The sequence below is a fragment of the Sprattus sprattus genome (genome assembly GCF_963457725.1).
Source record: "Sprattus sprattus genome assembly, chromosome: 5".
NCBI classification, from domain to species: domain Eukaryota; kingdom Metazoa; phylum Chordata; class Actinopteri; order Clupeiformes; family Clupeidae; genus Sprattus; species Sprattus sprattus.
The window spans coordinates 40,058,537-40,066,036 of record NC_137924.1 but is presented as its reverse complement, the minus strand read 5'-3'; the positions used below and the strand labels follow the sequence as shown (position 1 = coordinate 40,066,036).

The 7,500-nt window shown below is 42.1% G+C and overlaps 1 protein-coding gene across 2 annotated transcripts in view; it reads left to right on the top strand.

Annotated features, from left to right (window-relative positions):
- Positions 1-131, top strand: part of camta2 (calmodulin binding transcription activator 2) — a 44,766-nt gene extending 44,635 nt beyond the window's left edge. For both annotated transcript variants that reach the window (XM_080838413.1, XM_080838414.1), the window contains exon 22: positions 1-131. This exon is cut by the window's left edge and continues 2,256 nt beyond it. The gene's annotated coding sequence lies outside the window, so the exon portion shown is untranslated.
- The last annotated feature ends 7,369 nt before the right edge of the window (positions 132-7,500 follow it).

The following is a 7,500-nucleotide window of genomic DNA, read 5'->3' as shown; positions in this document are numbered from 1 at the left end:
ATGTTTTATTTAAAGAATATCAAGGATTGATTGTTTTTTTTTTTCTCTGTAAATTTATGTTCTCTTGAGGCCCTTTTTGCAGATGTTTGTTCAGAATGTTTTATTACTTCATAATGATTCATTAAATCTTAATTCTATCAGAACCTTTGCAGCGAGTCATTTCCGGGTTGTGCGTGTGTGCATAAATCTTGACAGTGAATTTAGTTTGTTTCTGTGATTGCAATGCTGAGTACCATCACCAGTGTTCTTTGTGATTTTAAAATATTTATTTATGTTCAAATTACACACACACACACACACAGGGATGACTTACCGAACGGCCCAGGGGGCCATCAGCTCAGGGGCCCCCGAAACCAGAGCCTCTGGGTGAAGTTGCTGTTATGTATCTCTTATTGAAAAAGGTGTATTTTGTTCATTTGCTATTGGGTTTAATTGAGTGTTCCTGTGCTCAGGGATGGATTACCGAACAGGCCTATCGGGCCCAGCGGCTGCTGGTATAATCAGGCTACTGTTTCTACGCACAGAGCATGGTGGTTAATGCTATGGATCCAAGGCTTTAGTCAGTAAATGTTATTAAGGAACTAACATTATTTTCCGTATTCATTGGAAAAATATTCCCTTAAAACATAATATGGATAGATATGGCTATATAAATTAAAGAATAAGTAATTTTGTTATTTTCTCGTCTTGAGGACCAGCTCTACTTCATAACAACACTGCCCCCTGCTGGTAGAATCAGGCTATTGTTCCTGTAAAAATCCACCTTTGCTCCTTGTCTGTTGTGTAATATTATTCTTAACCCTCCAGTTGTCTTTGGGTCAAAATGACACTGCCACTGTGTTCAACAGTAGAAAAATAATTCAACTTGAAATGTTATGCCTTTCTGCACATTTCCATGTAAGCAGTACAAAAAAAGATACTAATATTGTCTTCAGGTCGAAATGACCCGCCAGTCAAAATCATAATCAAATCATCATCAAAAAATCCTAATCATAATCAGAGTCAGTTACACACCACACAAATGCTGAAGAGGGAAAACTCACAATTTGTGGTGAATGACAAGTTGTTTCTTCAGGCAAAATAGATTTGGTGTTTAAAATAAAAAAAAAAAAATTACTATTAAGGCTGGTCATTTTGACTCGGGGGGGACACTGGGTGTATACCGAATGTGAAGACGATAGGAGGGATTCACTTTTACCCCTGTTTCTTTAAGGTGATATTTGAGTAAACTGAAAAGTATTCTTGGCTATGTCACGATGAAACTTAGTTAGCCCATTTATATTGAAAAGCATCCTAGTAAATATATAGACACAGACATATGGTAACACCCCTAAGTTGTAGGCCTGTTTATTTCTCTCCAGCCCAGAGCACCCTTTGAGCCAGGGCTCAGTTGTCACTCAGGGGAAAGTTCAGTGGCGAAAGTTCAGTGCTGTTTGAAGTTTAAACAAACCTAAGTGGAAGTCCCCCTTTTATGTGCGTGTGTGTATCTGTGTTAGTGTGTGTGTATGTGTATGAGCGAGTGTATGCAGGTTCCTGTAATTGTGCAAGAATTCATCAGAAGTGCTCAGATGAAGTGAAGGTGTGTAATCGTGAGTATATGTGTGTGTGTGTGTGTGTGTGTGTGTGAGAGAGAGAGAGAAAATGTTTTTATTGTGTATGTTCCTGTGATTGTGTGTGAAATCTGTAGCAGACACATGAGGAGTGTGTGTTATTATGTGTGTTTGTTTATGAGGGGATGAAATTTGAACAGTTGGACAAAGTGAAAGTGTGTGTTTGTGTGTGGTTTAGCCACTTTTTCAGTGTGTGTTATAGGATCATTATGCAGCACTAAGGCGGAGGTGTGTGTGTGTGTTTGAGTGTGAGTGTGTGTGTTCACAGGAAATCAGCAGCTGAACGCATACAGGCACTTCCTGCTCTCTCCCGGCCGCCGCTCGTATGATGCTGACCCTTATTGTTCTGAGGGTCACCATGGCGATGGTTGTCAGGGGGACACTGGGAGAGGCATCAGCATTCCATTGCCCCCTGTGATGGGAGTCACTGCACCGGTAGAGATCCCAAAGATGCATGCATCCTGTGTGTGTGCGTGTGTGTGTGTGTGTGTGTGTGTGTGTGTGTGTGTGTGTGTGTGTGTGTGTGTGTGTGTGTGTGTGGTGCGTCTGTGTACCTGTGCATGATTTTGTATGGGTGCGTGAGTGTATTGATTCTAAGTTTATGCATGCAAGCATATACCTGTGTGTGTGTGTGTGTGTGTGTGTGTGTGTGTGTGTGTGTTTGTAAGGGGAACTCCTTTGTGTCTGTGTAAATGTGTACGTATACAATATATTTCTGTTTACTTGTGTTTTGTTGAAATCCTGTTTATCCAAATTAAACACTAGATGGCAGTCTTGGAGAGCAAATTTAGACTTCATGTGCTGTGCGTATGTATGAGTGTGAGAGTGCTTGTGTGTGTGAGACAGACGAAGAGAGGGAGAGAGAGAGAGGGAGAATATGTGTTTGTGTCTGTGTGTGTCTGTAATTGATCCTAATTCCACTTGGATTCACAAGTGACAAGAAGACAATAGACAGCAGCTCAGTGGCCGGGATGAGACAAAGAGGTGCCGATAGAGAGATAGAGAACCTTGGCTGACCTGACCTGATATTTTTCTTTCATCCCTTTTGATCAGACACTGCAACACCTCAACTCACACACACACACACACACACACACGCACACGCACACGCACACGCACACGCACACGCACACGCACACGCACACGCACACGCACACGCACAAATACAGGCAGCTTTGTTAGCAACAAGGCTTCTCTCAGCTTCATGACTTTTAACGGTTCACTGAAGGGTAGTGTGTCAATTGATCCTGAATTGAATTGAATTGAATTGAATTGAATAAGAATCTATCTAAAAAAAGAAGTCAACACTTGCATAGGGATCTAAATATATGGACCCATCTCCACTAAATACTTGGTTGGTGGCCTCTGCACTGTGGCGTGCGTGTGGAAGCAGTTTATATGGACAGTTTGACAGTGGAGGGAAGGTTTGGATGGAGTCACATAAACCACACACTGCGGCTAAAATGACTGCTGTAGTCAATAGAATTTATCATCCAGATTTCAGCTGCTTAAGAGCTATGCTCTGCAGAGATCCACAAGGTTGAATTTGTGTGTGTGTGTGTGTGTGTGTGTGTTGGGTTTTTAGAGAGGTGGATGACTTTCTCTGACATTCTTAACCCATTCGGAGTGTCTTTGGAAGAAAATGCACTTTATTTATTAGGTGGATCAGATTGTTCAGATTGAATAAATGTAGCACCAATGTAAGGGACTAAATCAGTCATGCAAAAGTTATAAACAATTTAAAACATTGCAGGTGAAATATACGCTACTTGTAGTATACTTACTACATGTCCAATTTATTTGAAGTTACCTGAGGAAACTTTTATTGATTGATGAGTTAAAAATAACAACAAGTAAGTACTTTAATTAGTTATTTATATTACAAGGGTTATTCATTTGGTTTGGCTCAGTACCGCTGTTAGTATTAGCCTTTTTGGTAGCCTTGTGGGAGGACTCAACTTAATGAAGTGGGAAGTATTTAAATTAAAAAATATATATATTTAATTGAGTACAATTTATAGATATTTTTGGTTTTAATTGTCTTAATTTAGGACAACATAGAGATATTGTACTAAACTTTTCAAATTAAAACAAAATAAATGAGGTCCCACTTCAGTCAAGACATTGCTGTAATGGTTTGTTGTTTAATGAGATGCATAGACATATACACACATTTACTATAAATCTAAATGTATGCATATATTCATAATTTAAATAGACCATTGTACGAAAACCCTATTTAATAGTGTATTAACAAAATTGACCATGTCTGTCATCAACATGTCAATTATCACATCGTATATGTGTGTGTGTGTGTGTGTGTGTGTGTGTCTGTGTGCGTGTGTCTGTGTTGTTGAAGTTGTTTTGAGTTGAGAGTTTAAGGTTTTTGGTCAAGGGTCAAATAGAGTGTGTCATCCTGCCTGCTGTTTCTTTCCTGTTTAACACATGCAAGCACACACACACACACACACACACACACACACACACACACACACACACACACACAGCACACATGGGGCACATGTGCATGTGACACTCTGCCTGTCGTCCCCCCCCCCCCACACACACATGTAAACGGCTGGATGTTAATTAGTGGCCGTGTACATTGTCTGTGCGTTGAAAGGTCTGTTTTGTTCTGGTGATTCAGAATAATTTAGCAGAACAAATGAATATGTTTGTGTGTGTTTTGAATTATGCTCATGGTTATACTTCCCCTGCCCTGGCACTTGCATTACACACACACCCACACACACACACACACAAACACACACAAACACACACACACACACACACACACACACACACACACACACACACACACACACACACACACACACACACACACACACACACACACACACACACCCTCTTCTCATTCTCCCTCCATCAGGGCACGGAAGCAATTAATCCCCGTGCAGAGAGGAGAAAACAAACTTCTCTGTGTGTGAGTCAACAGAGAGAGACAGAGAGAGAGAGAGAGAGAGGGGGGGGGGGGCAGCTGAGAAAACAGAGAAAGAGACAGAGAGAGAGAGAGCAGAAAAATAGATTAGGAATACGCACAGGTACACTGAAAACATACTTGCATGTATACCCACTCATACAAGCAAATGGAAAGCTGCTGTGTGCATGAGACTGTAGTTGTGGTCAGTGTATGAAGGTGGTTGTGTGTGTGTGTGTGTGTATGTGGGTGGTTGTGTGTGTGTGTGTGTGTGTGTGTGTGTGTGTGTGTGTGTGTGTGTGTGTGTGTGCGTGTTTGTGCAAAAGCCATGTGGTGACAGCTGACGCTGACATGCTACACTGAACTGCCAAGCACAACCACACACATACACACAAACACACTCGACCACCCTCCTTCCTGTACACTCTCAGGAAAATACATCAAAGTTTATGCAAGACACGAGCCCTACTATTATCTGGGGCCCAAATGTAATATTGCAGGGGGAAGAGCAGCTGAGTTGTATCTACGCTGAATACTCCAACAGACTGGACGTGACATGACGTGCCTATGGCCATTATCAATCTGCATGAAACCTTAGGCGGGTCAAGAAGTAGCTCTACCAAAAACCCAGCACTTCTTTGCCAACATCCACATCCTGAAACAGACCTTAAACGAAATGAATAACCAGACTGTGCAACTGGTACGGAAATTGGCGGGTCTCAACACATACTCTACGAGAAAGATCCTGTTTCTCAGCAGAAATGGAGGACTTGGCATTTGTATTATTAAGTGAATATACACAGCCTCCTGACTGAGTCACCTGTTACACATGATAAACCGTGACGACCCGACCGTTAACAAAAGGACCAGGGGATCACTTTCACTAGACGTGACCAAGCACAAGGTCCCTTACACAGCTGAGCGGAGGGGACCAGCCCATTTTCCTCTGCTTCAAACAGAAACCAAACGGAACGCTGGAAACCAAAAGCAATGAGTTTCACAGTACACTTGGACTACAACAGCAACAGCAACAGCAACAGCAACAGCAACAGCAACAGCAACAGCAACAGCATCAGCAACAACAATAGCAGCATCAGCATCAGCAGCAGCAGCAGCAGCAGCATCAGCAGCAGAGGAACAGCAACAGCAACAGCAGCGGCATCAGCAGCAGCATCAGCATCAGTAGCAGCATCAGCCTCCAACTACGCTGGCCTGATGCTGGGGGTGAGGAGGTGGCTATCAGCAATGTGTTGATTGATCCTAATGTATGTGTTGAAGCGACTGTCCACTGTAAAGTTAGTGACTGTAAACCCAACACCTGGAGATGCAGGTATAATCATTGAGAGACACAACAGCACAGTAAGTGGACTGGTCTCCATCTGCAGGTAACGTTCAGCCGCCTGCAATGTCTCAACCTCTGTACAGCAAAATCCAGCGATTGATGAAAACATCTTTACATTCATACGCTGGATCTCAATACTCTTAAATGTAAGAGAGCTGTCTTACAACCTTGGTGTCTGGTCCAGACAGCTGTCTTGCACGAGGTCATTTTTAAGGGTGAGATTATAAAAAAAACGTTCTTTTATGACGTTAGTATGCTGAAAGAACGTAGGTTACTTACGTAGCTTACGTAGCTAACTTACGTAGGCTAACGTACTGGTGTTAGAAAGTTGGCTGGCTGACGCCTCGCAAATCACATCAACCATTATTGATGGTTACAATGATGGTGTTATCGGATAGTGCAGTGTCTATTTCTCTGCAACTTTTGAAAAATCTAAGCGCGAAAACGCTGAAAACATGTACATTTACATACAAAACACGACCGTCAGCGGAGTTGGTCCGCCATCTTTGTTTACATTTTTCATTTGCCGGAGGGTGTGGCGCACAGGTTTGTGGGTAGTAGACAGCATCAAGGCTACATCGATGGTTTCTTGAAAAATTACCGTTATATGACGTATTCTAAGGTGTCTTATGACCCCAAAGAAAAAAATGAAGCAGAATGGGACAGTACTTCCTTCTCTTCTTCTAAGACACCAGGGTACTAAGACAGCTTTTTAAGAGTATTGAGATCCACCCATTGTCAAGGCCAAGGTGCAGGCACTCCCCATCAAGTGCAACCTTTCTCTTTGGTTTCCAAATGAGCTTGACCTGTTGTCTGTTTACTGCATTGCAATAGAATGACAGAATCTTTGGCTCATGTTATGAATGGCTGCCCCGTGTTGAAGGGCCTGTGCATCGCCCTTCCATCGACTTTCTGCATTAAGTTAATGAATAATGAGTAATTTACATTAAAATTCCTACACAAATGGACTGCTTTTCTTCTGTTAATCATAACGTAACAACGCAGTTTAGTGAATGTTCTTACGGATTCAACCAATACTGATATTGTCATTGTTACGTTGAGGCCGGCTCGTGACACAATAACATTTGGAGGCAGACAACAACTGTTTCCTTACAAAAGTTACACGTGTTTATTTCAGTCCATACAATATAACGCAGGGGGTCCTAACAGTCATGATCAATAAAATGTCAAAATCTGTTATGATCCATGTGCTTCACTGACAAACTGCTAAAATAGCAGCCTTTACTGAATACCTGAATGACCTGTGTCGCCTCCAGTTGTAAATTGATTGTTGTGATTTATGGTAGTCTCGGACATGTTCATAGGCACTCACTAGCAGCCCTCGTGCCTGGAGAGGACCATGAGCATGGAGAACACCATGTCACCTTTACCTGTAATGTGGGTATACTTTTTGATTGCGCAATGTGGCAGTCTTGTATAACAGAGCTGTTTGCATACTGTGATAGTTTGTGATTATATATTTGTGTGTGTGTGTGATTATATATTTGTGTGTGTGTGTGTGTGTGTGTGTGTGTGTGTGTGTGTGTGTGTGTGTGTGAAACTTTCATGTATTCCCCTCTGGGTTATTGTGTTGGCTCCGTGCCGTCTGA